Here is a 15,307-nt window from a genome sequence, read left to right on the forward strand (position 1 = left end):
AGAGCAAAAGCTTTGGAATCAGACATAATCTGGGTATGTCTGGCACTAATGCTATACATAGGACTTGGGCAATTTCCTCTTAACTTCTTGGAATCTCAATTTTCTTAGCTGCTAAATAGAGCAAACAATAAATACATCAGAGAAAAGTTATGAGGATTTAAGAAATTTGAAAAGCCTTTAGTCAAGTCCCTGATATGAAGTTGGTGCTCAACACTTTTAGAAATAATAAAGTCTGATCTTTCCGACTAAGGCATTGTATGTTCCTGGAACAGTAACTGTGCTTCTCTCATTATTGTGGCAATAAATACTTGCTGCTGCTGATGAGGACAAACTCTCTTCATGAAGATTCATTTTCTGGCATAATTAGAGCTCTTACAAGGGTTTTCAGTGACTGAGAATGCATTACGCGTCAGACTTTAGAGAAGAACTGCCTTGTACTCTTTGATTTGGCTCCTTTGGTTCCAGTTGACAAGAGATGAGGTGACCTATCAGAAAAATGACCTGTTTTATGAATTGTGGGTTCCCTCCGTGAAGCCTGGAGACTACCATTCCCATATTCCATGGCCTGTAGGATTCCAGCAATATTCTGCCAATTAGAGGCTTTCATGAAGATTCAAAATAGGAAAGAAGAGACACATCGGGTCAGGCACATGGACATCAGCAGATGGCAGACATGGATTTTGCCTGCAATTTGGAGGCATCTTCCTCAGGAACCCCCGTTTGGTGATGAAGGCAGGTGAAATAACTGGTGGCAGCTTCCTTGTAACCTTGAAACTCTGAATTTCCTGAGAAAGCTCAACATGTCTACAGTGTCATCTGTTTTTCTGATCAAACTTTTATGGATACCTAGTACAATTATCCTTCAGTTTAAACAGTTACTGTAGAAAAATTTTTAGCCACATTTATGGGCAAACAAACGACACCTAAGCCTCTTGTGTATACTCACTTTCATTAGAAAGACAAAGGAAAACTAACAACTTGTTACTTTCAGTTTCAACAGATTATATTGATAGTGGTATCTTGCACATGGGAATAAATCAGTGAAATCTTGAATAAATTGAATTACTAAAAGTCAAATTTAGGTTATCATTTGATTTCAGAAGCCTCTGTTTTCCTGTCAACTAAGTTTTAGTGTAAAGGGAAAGCGGGAAATGGTTATTCTGAGAGACTCATTTTAGTAAACAGGAAGAAAAGCTTTAGGTAGGCCCTTTTTTCTGAGTGATAGATATTTGAGTGCACTTTTGGATTCTGTAAACTGTGAATATTTACTTATTTAAAATACCCTAGAATGTTTCTGGGAAATATAGATACAAAGGATTAAAAATAAAATGAAACAAATTATTTGAATAATTCTGCTTCTCCAGCTGTCAGGTAATACTACAAATTGGTTAATATAGGGGAAATCCATATGGGTTGTGCTTTGGAGTGAGATACCCATATCCAGTAGCTATGCTAGTTCAGGCTGACTTCCTACCATGGTGAGGATACAGAGATGGATTTGTCAAAAATCTCTAATCCAGGAAGCTATAATCTCCTGGTAACTTTAATTGTAGATTCTAGTGTTTTATTTGTGGAAGTGTGTTCAGGATCTATTATTCAATTGTAATGACTGGTTTGATGATATCACAAACTTTTTTTAAAATTCCATCTGATTTATTATAATTGGTCATGTTATGCAAAGAATTTTAAGATCAATCCAAGATTTAACCAAATTTTATGGGGTTGTGGAGTTAACATGTTTTTAAGGTGTGTTGAAAAGTTGGTAAAAATGAGTGGGTGAGAATCTGTGGTTCTACGATACTTATTGTCTTCCAATCATAACATAGCTCTCACAACAGTGTACAGGAGGGTGAGAGCTTATACCTGCATAAAACCATCCTTATTCAAGAGCTCATGCCTGTGGCCAGGCATGGTGACTCACACCTGTAATCCCAGTACTTTGGGAGGCTGAGGTGGGTGGATCACAAGGTCAAGAGATCAAGATCATCCTGGCCAACATGGTGAAATCTTGTTTGTGCTAAAAATAGAAAAATTAGCTGGGTATGGCGGCGCACACCTGTAGTCTTAGAAACTTGGGAGGCTGAGGCAGGAGAATTGCTTGAACCCGGGAGGCAGAGGTTGCAGTGAGTGGAGATCATGCCACTGCACTCCAGCCTGGCAACAGAGTGAGACTCCATCTCAGCGGGAGGGGAGGGGGAAAGAGTTCATGCCTGTTTGTGGGGGGTCAATATAGTGTTCTTCATAACACTTAAAAGTGTGTAACATTTTATAACACTTAATTACGTAACACCTATGAATTCATTATTTTATCTGTTTCTCAAGATATCTGTTTCTTGCCTTGTAAAACTGTCAAGAAAGATATTTTTCTCACCATTTTAAAGCTGCAGAATCTAAAGGTCAAAGCACATAAATGTTTCAGCTAAGAATATTCAAGAAGTTTCAGGTGGAACTTAGGCTAGAATCTGGCTGCACTGACCTCCAGCCCAATGTTGTTTCTAATGTTATTTCAGAAATATTAGTAGGCTTATTTTAATATCAAGTATTAGGAATATCAAGTGAGAGAATTACACAGCTCTGGTAGATAATAATAATAAAAATGGTATTATTGGTAGAAAATAATTGCAAGCACTGTGAAAGATATAGACCTCTATGTTCCAGATTTTTATCTCAAACGTGTTTCATATCTTTTTGTTCAGCCAAGGCTGTTCTATTAGCTGTGCGTTGTTGCCAGAATGAACAACTTCAAAGAAACCATCAGTCGTCTGGCAAGGCTTTTCCCCCAACACTGATTCAGTGAATTGATGCCAAGCTATTTGCACCATCTGTTGGGTATGAGTCATTGGAGGGAGGAAGGCTGGACAGCTGGAGCTGTCAGCTTTGAAATGCCACTTACAGGGGGAAATACCAGAATTCACATTGAGAGGGATAAAAACAAAATACCCTGCTAATCCAAAAAAAGAAGAAAAAGAAAAAAGAAAGAAAGAAAGGTTGGTTAGATGTTATGATATTTCTGCTGAATTTCTTTCTTTTCCAGACACTCAGGACCCTTTTCATCCTGGCCTCTTTCTGAGGGAAGGTTTTGTTGTGCCATAAAAAAAAAAAAAAAAAGATGTGAGCAAAGACTTCCCATGTGGGAGTGCAGTAAGAAATTGAGGGGATATAATAATATATTACAGTGTGTCTTCTTGAACTAAGGGCCTGGAAGCAGAGCATCTAAAACTTTTGTTTGATGCTGCATTAGAGGTAGAGTTATCCATTTATACCTGTATTTATTAACTTATTAATTCATCTACTCATTCACTGAATGATTACTGTACTCCAAGAGCTGGTGGATGAAAGAGAACAATAACTACCTTTATTGATTGCCTACTACATATATGCTTTAACTATGGCATTTTATTGAGTACCAGCAAGAATTCAATGGTATAAGAATTATAATCCCATGTTTTCCATGAGGAAACTGAAGCACAGAGAGTAGCAGTAATTTTCCTAAGGTTACTAGGTAAGTGAAAGACTAAAGATTGGAAACCTGGCATATATTTAAAATCTGTCAGTGCCAACAGTGAGACAGGACAAGTCTCAAAGTTATTTTGGGCTGGTGCTCTTTATTCATATTTCACATTTTTTCCCTACTTGTTTATTTCCACACATCAAATTTACTTTAAATTGTAGAGAGGAGAAAATAATGAGAGCCTTAAAAATGCCAATAAGATTTGTTTTTTAGCTATTGAATGCACTCCTTTTCTCTATTTCCTTTTAATGCACATTCTAACAGGTCCAAAATATTTTTTTTATCCTTTTTGACTGTGGCCTATAAGACCTTCTTATAAATTTATTGTATGGTACAATAATTTGACATTGGTAAATTTATGAACTAACCAAATATAAAAATTGTTTATATATTTGAACAACATTTTCCCCTTTGATTTCCCTTGTTAAATTGGACAAGATATAATGTTAGTTCTTAGGCTGAGTTAAGAACAATTAATTTGCTAATGAGGGTGTAGAGTAGTGGATGATTTCATAAGCTATTGTTACAGTCTGGTACAAATTTTCTGGTAAACAGTTTGGCAATATATCACAAGAGTCTAAAACTGTTTGTAATCTAAGATACAGATTTGGTAACTTCACATTTAAAAAACATTTAAAAAATTATTCAAAGAAATTAGATATTTTTAGTATGAGAAGTCTTATTTCAGAATTATTTATGAAAATAGAAATAAAGCACACATGTTCAACAAGTCAGAAAGATGAGTTAAATTGTTGTCTATTTATATAAAATAATATAAAGGAAAATAAATATTTTCAAGACATTTGAATGTAAATGGAAAATATTTATAGTATGGTTTAATGTAAAAACTAAAAATATATAATGTTAAATATGGAATACTCCTAATACAGCAAACAGTAGTTCTCAAAATGTAGTGTCTAGGCCAGCAGCATTAGCATCACTTGAGACCTCGTTAGAAATTCAAATTCTTGAATCCTACCTCAGACTTACTGCATCAGAAACGCTATGGCTGGGAAGAGGTAACTTATGTGTTAAAGAGTCTTCTAGGTAGTTCTGATGCTTACAAATTTTGAGACCATGGATATAAATTATGAAAAAAATACTAGAAGATAACCATATTATTCACTGTGATAAATTCTTGCGATTATCACAGAAGAATTATTGATTTCAAGTTTTTTCTTTATTTTCAAGGCTCTCTAATTAACAGATATTAATTTCATCATTAGAACAGTATATTTTAATTTAGAAAATTCAGATAATGCAAAAAAGCAGAAATTGCCAGTAATTACACTATGCTGAAAATTCTAAAAATTGAGAATGGAATGTTTCCTTTTTAACTCTCAAATTTCAACCTTCAGAAGTAACCACTATTAATAATGCATACCCTATAATCATATTTTTAAATTAAAATGGAAACTTGCCAAAAATAATGAGCTGGAGGATGCTGGGTTTTATTTAAATAAAAAATAATATATCATGGACATCTTTCCAGGTCAGTAGATTATATCTACTCATTCCTTTTTATTGCATGCTTAATATTCCATAGCGAGGATATGCCATAAGTTATACTACCATTTCATTTTGATGACCATTTAAACTATTTTCAATTTATTGCTTCCATAAAACAATGCTACAGTGAAAATTCTGTCTTCATGGCATTCACAGTAATAGATGAAAATATAATTGATGAAAACTATCAAATATTCTGATAAATGAAATTCATTATTTGTTCAACAGATCTTTATTTAGTCTGTGAAAAGTTACTCCCCTCCTTTTCCTTTCATAGAGTTAACCGTAATCTGCATTGACAAGAAGCTCTGTTTATTGGTGCTCCGTAATAACAAAGAGTCCTGTATTCCAAGAATTAAGTTATATGAATATAAATTGTCCAATTTTATTAATTACATTTACCATATTTATATTAAAATAAAAATTGGTCATGATGGAATAGCAAACTGAAAGACTATACAGCGTTGTTAGCATTATTATATTTGTTAATATAAATGGGTTTGAAATCAATGAATTCAATCATGTAGAAAAATCAAACTCTAGATTAAAACTTCTTATCTAAACTTATTAAACAATTACTTATAAAATGAGGATTTCACTTAAGAGATTTATTTCCTAAGAAATATGGTGATGTTAATGGAAAATATACACTACTCAGATTAGAATATTTTTGTTAACTTACTGAAAATATCTAGTGTACTACATCCTTGTAATCTTATCTCAAGTTTTTTTTTTTTTTTTCTCAGACAGAGTCTCACTCTTGTCACTCAGGCTGGAGTGCAATGGCACGATTTCGGGTCACTGCAACCTCCGCCTCCCGGGTTCAAGCGATTCTCCTCCTTCAGCCTCCTAAGTAGCTAGGATTGTAGGCATGCGCCACCACGCCCGGATAATTTTTTTTGTATTTTAAGTAGAGATGGGGTTTCACTATGTTGACAAGGTTGGTCTCGAACTCCTGACTTCTTGTGATCCTCCTGCCTCGGCCTCCCAAAGTGCTGGGATTACACGTGTAGAGCCACCATGCCCGCCCCTCAACTTTTTAATGACTCTCAAATATATATATATATTTTGAGACGGAGTCTCGCTCCGTCACCCAGGCTGGAGTGCAGTGGTGCGATCTCGGCTCACTGCAAGCTCCGCCTCCCAGGTTAACGCCATTCTCCTGTCTCAGCCTCCCGAGTAGCTGGAACTACAGGCGCCCACTGTGGGCGCCTGTAGTTCCAGCTACTCGGGAGGCTGATATATACACTACTTATAAAACACATGCATATATATTATTTATACATACATACATACATATATTTGGCAAATACCCATTGTTGACTATATAACTTAGTACTGAATCTTAAATAAATTTGAGATACAGACTTGGATATCATGGAACCAGTCAATCATACATAAACCTTTCCTCATAAATAAGCATTTCAAAAAATAAAGAGATTTCCATGTAATTACATGTGGCCCAAACCACCAATGCCTTATTGTTCTTGTTACAAATATTCTCCCTCCAAGTGATCCTTCCAGTATTTTTATGTGCCTGTTCACTTTCACTAGCCATGTCCAAATATGCTGCTTTTAATGAAGAAGAGAAGTGAGGGAAATAGAAGAGTTTAAAAATCTCTAATAATTCTTTATGTTGACAGAATTAAATAGCAATTAACATTCAGTTTTGTTTCTCCCCCTTTCCAACTATAGTTCTCATTACTCAAAAAAAAAAAAAAAAAAAAAGAAAGAAAGAAAGTAAAACCCAACATGAAATGAACCAAGTACATTATACACCCATGTTCATGCTTACAGATGGGTTCAAAACATTGCTTTTCACTTGTTAATTCATTCCAGAGAGGATACCTATCAGATGGGTTTCATCTCTAGTTTCTACTTACTAGGGATATGATTTCTAGCAATATAGTCACAAAAACAAAATTTAATTAGAGCAAAAGCAAATTAATGGTCCAGTGGAGTTCATTATAATGGGTTCTTCCCTGTATTTTTATTTTATCAAGAATAGAAATCAACCTGGTAGAGGTTTCCTTCACTTCCTTCTTGGAGGCCACCTGCCAATTTAATGTATATATTTGAATCATACAAGGGGATACCTTGCAAAGTCAGTAATATCTTTGTGTAGTAATATCTTTGTGTATCAGCATTTCATGACAGACATGGCGTGTTTGTAACTAATTTTGTAAGAAATATATTCATAAATGGAAGAAATACTGGTGTATTTTTTCCATTATAATACTGTATCCCACACTTCAAACTAGGAAGATGCTTTTAAAGAGTCTAACCCATGTGTCTGTCATGAAGACCAGATTTCAGCTTGCATGAGACATTTACATGGATTTGTTTTCCAGGGCAAAGATGATGGGTGAAATAATCATGCTCTTAGAACAGAAAACAAGAACTTTTTTATCAGTTAAATCTATCCTAATAAATATAGCCCTTAGTATATGTCACATTTTTCTATGCAGCTAAATATATATTAATTCATTCAATTCCTATTAAAACCATATGAGATGATACTCTTTTTACTTGCCTTTTATGGATGAGGAGACTGAAGCCCAGAGAGATTAAATAAGTCACCTGAGGTCACACAGCTACCAGATAGAGCTGGGAATCAGATGCCAGCAATCCAAGTTCAGAATGCATGCTTTAAGTCACTACTCCCACTGGAGGCTGGTGAAGAGGCAGGATAGGGAGAGAGGGTACTGGAATGTCTATGTTAGCTGATTCATGTTTTCCTAATGCAAACTGTACCTAGGAAAGTATGAGGGACTAATGTCTATGCTACAGACTAGTATTACAATAGTTTGTAGAGCTAAGCATCTCAAAGTCAGCATACACAAGAATCTTCTGAAGAACTTGTTAAAACAGATTCCTTGGCCTCGTTGCCAGATACTCTATTTCAATAGATTGAGCATAAAGACCTATATTTCTAATGAGTTCCCAGAAGGTGCTAATGCTAGCCCAGGGATCACATTTTGAGCAGCACTGGCATAAGGCACACCAGGACCCAGAGAAGCAGAGACAAATCACATCCTCAATGGGATAAGACGCAGCTTTGATTAACAAACAAAAAGTTGTTCAGTGAATTAAAAGCCAGAATGGCAACTGCTGACAGGATTGCCTTTGTTACTGCAGTGGAGATTAATTTATACAGGCAATCGTTGTAACTTAGCTAGGGCTTCTCAGAAAATGGGGAATTAGGAGATTACAGCTCAGTAACCAGGCAGCCAAGACAGCACCAGTTAAGGGAGGCAGATTTGACATGGGACAATTGAAAAGGATGTTTTGGGACCTTTTAAGGTTTAAAGCAGGCTAAGAATTTGTGTCTTACATTTTCTCAGGAAACGAGAAACTGTCAGTGGTTATGGCTGAAATTTGCCAACTGACAGTTTCAAAGTGCTTAAATGTTAGTCTAGCTGCTCTGTATTTGCTGAATATTAGAGAGTCTTTTCTTTTAATTATATTTAATGTTTCATGGTCAGAGTTCTCTTTTTTCGTTTTTGCTCTTCTTCCTTTCTTTTGTTCCAGAAACATTTACAGGACAACTACCAAGTGCTAAGCTTTGCAAGTAGATAATAGGAATTATGGAGTTTGTGGACAAACAGGAGGAAACAGACACTAAACATTCAGTGAAGCAAGTACTCCATGAATTAATTGCAACAGTGATAAATTCAATGAGGAGGGAATACTTGTTCTGTATGCTGAGGATAGGTGTGTATAGTTGTGGTGGTAAATCTGTGAAAGACTGTACATCATTGCATACAATACTATATCTACTACACATCTACATACTACATCTACTACTACATCTACATCATTGCATACAATACTACATGTGATCCCTGGGCTAGGGATTTTTGGTTGTTTCATTCTTGAACAAGAAAACAAAGGAATGTCTCATATGCCTGAAGATACTTATTCTAATTTTTCTCCATGAAATCATGTAAATGTCTAAACTCCTTGAAGATTACTGTTACTTCTCTGTTAACCACATGACCTACAGGGACATGGCTCTATTCCATTGTCTGTTTCAAGTTGTAAAACTATTACAGGTCAATGACCTAGAGCTATGCAATTAATTTTCTCAGCACTGAGGGCTTCATGCACGATTAGGTGCTTAAATGCTTTTTTATTTTAGGGATAATGTTAGTGACATTTTCCTATGAATTTGATTGGTGGTCTAAATAATGCTTGATTTTCCAAAGATAATACTAATGGTTGTTTTTAATACAGTATTAAGAAGATTTTCTTGAAAGCCAGAGCTTCAAAACCTAGTGAGAAATCCATGGATGACATACATTGTCCTTTTATTATGCCATAGAGCCATATGCTTATGTAACATCAGCTATTTTTGGCTGAATTTTTGGGTGACTGTAAGAGGTGAGGACTAAATGTAGACTGCCACAATAAGTTACAATGGATTTACAAAACATATTAACATTAAACTTTAATAAATATCACAGAGGTAAGTAAAATCATGTATTAAAAATATATAATTATCTGTACAGACATTTTGTATCTTTAATATCACAGAGGTAAGTAAAATCATGTATTAAAAATATATAATTATCTGTACAGACATTTTGAATCTTTCCACTAAAGGTTTTCTTTATAAGTAATAAGAAAGTTGCAACCATTTTTATGATCCCTAGCCCTCTGATGTGATGAAGCAGAAATCAAACTAACTTGCTAAAAGTCTTCCAAAGCTATTTTTTCCCCTAGAATTTTATACATTTACCACAAAATTAGAATATGTGTACAGGCACACCTCAGATATATTGTAAGTTTGGTTCCAGAACACTGCAGTAGAGCAAATATTGCAATAAGGTGAGTCACACAAATTTTTTGGTTTCCCAGTGCATATAACAGTTATATTTACACTATACTGAACATTTAATACTGTATTAAATGTTCAATGGCATTATGTCTAAAAAATGTATATACCTTAATTTAAAAATACTTTATTGCTAAAACTGCTACAATCGCCTGAGGTTTCAACAAGTCATAATCTTTTTGCTGATGGAGGTTCTTATCTCAGTGTTAAAAGCTGCTGACTGATCAGGATGGTGGTTACTAAAGGCTGGGGTGACTGTGGCAATTTCACAAAATGAGACAACAATAAAGTTTGCTGCATTGATTAACTCTTTCTTCCAGGAAAGATTTCTCTGTAGCCTGAAATGCTGTTTGATAGCATTTTTCCCAGAGTTGAACTTCTTTTAAGATTGGAGTTAATCCTCTCAAGTCCTGTTGCTGCTTTATCAACTAAGTTTATGTAATATTCCAGATCTTTTATTGCCATTTTAACAATGTTCAAAACATCTTTACCAGGAGTAGTTTCAATCTAAAAAACACTTTCTTTGCTCATAGAAAGCTATTCCTCATCCATTGAAGTTTTATCATGTGATTGTAGGAATTCAGTCACATCTTCAGCCTCCACTTCTATTTCTAGTTTTCTTGATATTTCCACTACATCTGCAATTACTTCTTCCACTGAAGTCTTGAATCTTTCAAAGTCATCCATGACAGTTCGAACCAATTTCTTCCTAACTCCTGTTCATGTTGGCATTTTGACTTCCTCCCATGAATCCTGAATGATCCTAATTGCATCTAGAATAGTGAATATTTTCTAGAAGGTTTTTAATTTACTTTGCCCAGATCCATCAGAGGGATCACTATTTATGACTTTAGCCTTATAAAGTGGATTTCTTAAATAAAAGACTTGCAAGTCAAAATGACTCCTTTATCCATGGGCTGCAGAATGGTTCTTGTGTTAGCAGGCATAAAAACATTGTAAATCTCTATCAGAGCTCTTGGGTGACTAGGTCCATTCTCAATGAGCAGTACTATTTTGAAAATAATCTCTTTTCTGAGCAGTAGATCTCAACAGCTGACTGAAAATATTTAGTAAAGCGTGTTGTAAACAGATATGCTGTCATCCAGACTTGCTGTTTCATTTATAGAGCATAGGCAGAGTAGATTTAGCATAATTCTTAAGGGTCCAGTGATTTTTGGAATGATAAATGATCACTGGCTTCAACTTAAAGTCACCACTTGCATTTAGCCCCTAACAAGAAGACCTGTACTTTGAAGCTTTGAAGCTAAGCATTGACTTCTCCTCTCTAGCTGTGGAAGTCCTAGATGGCATTTTCTTCTAATAGAAGGCTGTTTCATATACATTGAAAAATCTGTTGTTTAGTGTAGCCACCTTCATCAATGATCTTAGCTAGATCTTCTGCATACCTTGCTACAGCTTCTCCTTGTACTTTTATATTATGAAGTGCAAGCATGTGCTACTTCACTTTGTACTTTTATATTATGAAGATGGCTTCCTTTCTTAAGCCTCATACATCAACCTCTGATAGCTTCACGCTTTTCTTCTGTAGCTTCCTTTCTCAGCCTTCATAAAATATAAGAGAATTAGGGCCTTGCTCTGGATTAGGCTTTGGCTTAAGGGAATGTTGTAGCTGGTTTGATCTTCTATCCAGACCTCTGACATTATTAATGTTTATTCCATATCAGCAGGAAAACTCTTTCACTTTGTTACCATTTCTGTGTTTACTGGAATAGCACATTTAATTTCCGTGAGAAACCTTTCCTTTACATTCACAGCTTGGCTAACTGGTGCAAGAAGCCTAGCTTTTGGACTATGTTGGGTTCATTTGTGCCTTTCTTACTGAGTGTAGTCATTTTTAGCTTTTAATGTCAAATGAGAGGTGTGTGGCTCTTTCTTTTACTTGAATACCTAGAGTTCACTATAGGGCTATTAATTGGCTTAATTTCAGTATTATCGTGTGTCAGGGAATAGGTAAGCCTGAGGAGAGGCCTAGAAATGAAGAAACAGCCAGCCAGTGGAGCAGTCAGAATATATACATTTATCGATTAAGTTCACTATCTTCTGTGAGTGTGCTTTAGGACATTCCAAATCAATTATAATAGTAACATTAAGGCTTACTATTCACAGATCACCATAACAGATATAATAATGAAAATCTTAGATATTGTGAGAATTACCAAAATATGAGAGAGGGACACAAAGTGAGCCCATGCTGTTGGACAAATGATGCCCATAGACTCACCAGATGCAGGCTTGTTGCAAACCTTGAATTTGTTGAAAACACAGTATTTGCAAGGTGCAATGAAAGGAAGTATTCCTCTACCCCAAAGAAATATTTTGTTTACTTTCAAAGAATGAACCTATTTCTAGATACCACCCACTTTCTAGTCTCAGTCATCCTCATGGTATTCTGTCCCTTGAGCTGGGTGGCAGTATAGGTAGTCCCCAGTTAACAATCTTGAGTTTTGTGGTTGGTATCCATTCAGAGCATGCATGGACTCTAGACATGGGAAAGAAAATATCACCTAAAATGTTCAGATTGTTACAGGATCACTTTTCACAATCACTTTGGGAATCAGAAACTCATTTATATATCTTGAGCTTTCTGTGAAATTTGGTGGCATGGTGGTGCTGACTGTGGCAGGTTTTTTTTTTTTTTCTTTTTTTTTCTTTTTTTTTTAGAAAGCATGTAGATCTTCTTCCACATCTAACCTTCTAAGGCTTATTTTTTCACTGGGTTTTAAAATTCTGCCTGCAATTCATATTGCTGACACAAGATGGTAAAGATGTCTTGTTGCGAATCAGAGCCTTCCAAGCAGAAGAGAAAGATAATATATGTTACCTAGGAAAAGAAATATTGATATATAATATGCAGTATACATCCACACACTAAAATAATCATGAAAGGGCACACATTTCTCTAGGAAACTAAGTAGAAGTACTCCTTTAAGCAAGAATTAGATACATGGAAACACTTTGAAAACATTGGAGGTATTCTATAAATTCTAACCTTATTTAACTACTAGTTTTAGATTGTATTTTGTGTTACATATTTAAAATTTCAATGAGATTTCTCTGGGACTTGTAAAACAATGTTGAGTGTTGGCATTAGATTAACTATCTGTTAAGCACTAGCAGCTTGGCATAGGGGGTATCAAACTGCTTAAGCCTGTGGAACCTTAGAAGGGTCTGTATTCCAGGCCTGCTGTTTTGCAACAAAAAAAGCCTATCTTGTCTGGCCATCCAGAAGGTGTGAAAGCTGATCCATTCAGTGTTCCTCTTTTTCCTTCCTGCACTAAATCTTATTTACTTATTCAACTTCTTAGTACACCCATCTCTGAGACTGTTTTCTGTTAAATTTGGGAAGCATTATAGCTACTTCATTTAGGTTCGTGCCTAAAATACACATTTGTTAAGCTTTTTCTCCAGGATGAATCCAGCTCAACTAAATTTAGACATTGTGGATACACATTTTTCTCTTTTGATGACTCTCCTTATACTATCAAAATCCAAAATGAGTTTGTTCCATGCTTGCTGTGCATTTAGCTGATCCTGTTGCCTACCTAGAACCTATTAGATTTAGGTCTTGATATTTCCAGCTCTCTGGCGTTTACATTTTCTCACTCTGGATTCTTTGTTGACAACATTTGTTACCACAGCCCTGAGTTCCCTCATTTGTAAAAATGATAACATTTTCTTACAGAGTTGTCGTAAGAATTAAATGAAATTAACATATAAAAAATTGTTCAGCACAACTTTTGACACACAGCATGAATATTTGGGGATTTTTTCTATAATTAAAAATATATTTTATATCAAAAAGGGCACATCCAGATAACTACTAAAGTCTCTGATGGACTAATGAAGAATCATATTAGTAGATGTATTCAAATTTTAAGGAACTCTGAAATACATAACATCAATTAGAATGAGAAAATATAACAGCTCGAAGAGCAGCCTATTAATGATTTGAACCACATATATGCATGATGTAACATTCATATTGTCAAACTCAAGAATTAAAAGTTTTCCAACACATTTCATTTTGAAGGGAAATTTTCAAATTTTAATAATATAGTAAATAATTAATGCATTTTTCTTATGAAAACTTAAATATTGATAATAAAGTTATGATTCCTGTTTTATTCCTAGCCAGTTTTCCTCACCTTCTCTAGGATAATAATCTGCTTCATATGCATCTATAATTCTGTTGTTTATGTATATATGCAGAATACATAGAAATATGTCATTTTTATATAAAATGTATTGTTATGCCCAGACCGTTTGTTCCCCAAAGAAGACCACCAGAGTCCAGTGTCAAAGCCAAGCGGCAAGGATCTTTATTACAAGTTCGAACCTGGTCCCTCCATTTTACAGCATACAAGAGAGGGCCCCAAACAATGCGAGTGTTTGCTTTTTATAGCCCGAAAGTTACAGGGGAACAAAGAAATTCTTTTGGTTCCCGCGCTTTCAGTAAAACCTTGAACGGCTGTCTCCTTATCGGAGGCTTTCCAGGTGGTGTTTATACTGGGCTCAGGGAGTTTGAGAGATATATGGCGATATGTGGTGGGATGGGAGGATGGAATGTGTTTGTACTAGGCTCAGGGAGTCTTGAGCCCGGGGCTGAGGAATGTGCCCAGCTCCTTTCATTCCCCCCTTCTTTTCAGGTATCTCTAGAGCCAATCTTGGGTCTTATAAGTCTGATTCTGTTTCAGCGTTTACAGGTTGGTATTGGGCTCTGAGGACCATGAGTTGTACGGTGTCAAATCTCTCTCTAACAAATCGTAAAATTCTGTTAACAACACAAGGTCCTACGGTAAGTAGAAATAGTAGACTTAGCAGGGGTCTAAGGAAGGGGGCTAACAGAGAAAACATAGAGGAATTCCACCATTGGTCTGCAGCTGAAGCAAACTGCCATGTTTTTACTTCTGCGCTTAACTTGCGTAACTGTTGGACCCGGTCCTCTACAAGCCCTGATTCATTTATGTAGAAACAACAGTCTTTTTTCAGAAATATACATGTACCACCTTTTTCTGCAGTGAGTAGGTCTAGGGCCCTCTGGTTCTGCAAGGTTACCTAAGCTAGGGACGTGAGTTGCCGCTGAAGGGAGGCAAGGGACTCAGCTGACTCCTCCATAGCAACGGCAAATTGTTGGTATAACTTGTTGCTTTCTATGAGGGTGTGACCTAGGGCTCCCCCTGCCAGTCCGGCCGCCATGAAGGATGCGGTGAGAGAGATTCCCGCAATGAGGGGGAGAAATATGGCTCGTGCAGGTCTCGGTCTAGGGACTGAGTGAATAGCAGTACTAGTCCAGTTACCGGTGTACCCTAGGAACTCGCCAGCAGTTAGTAGAGTCAACCGGGGAACTAATGTGACAGGAAGACACAGTAGGTTGGTAACAGAGGGACTAGGTAGGTTCTTAGATAATGTTCCATTACACCAGAAGAATA

Source organism: Chlorocebus sabaeus, chromosome 21 (assembly GCF_047675955.1).
Source record: "Chlorocebus sabaeus isolate Y175 chromosome 21, mChlSab1.0.hap1, whole genome shotgun sequence".
NCBI classification, from domain to species: domain Eukaryota; kingdom Metazoa; phylum Chordata; class Mammalia; order Primates; family Cercopithecidae; genus Chlorocebus; species Chlorocebus sabaeus.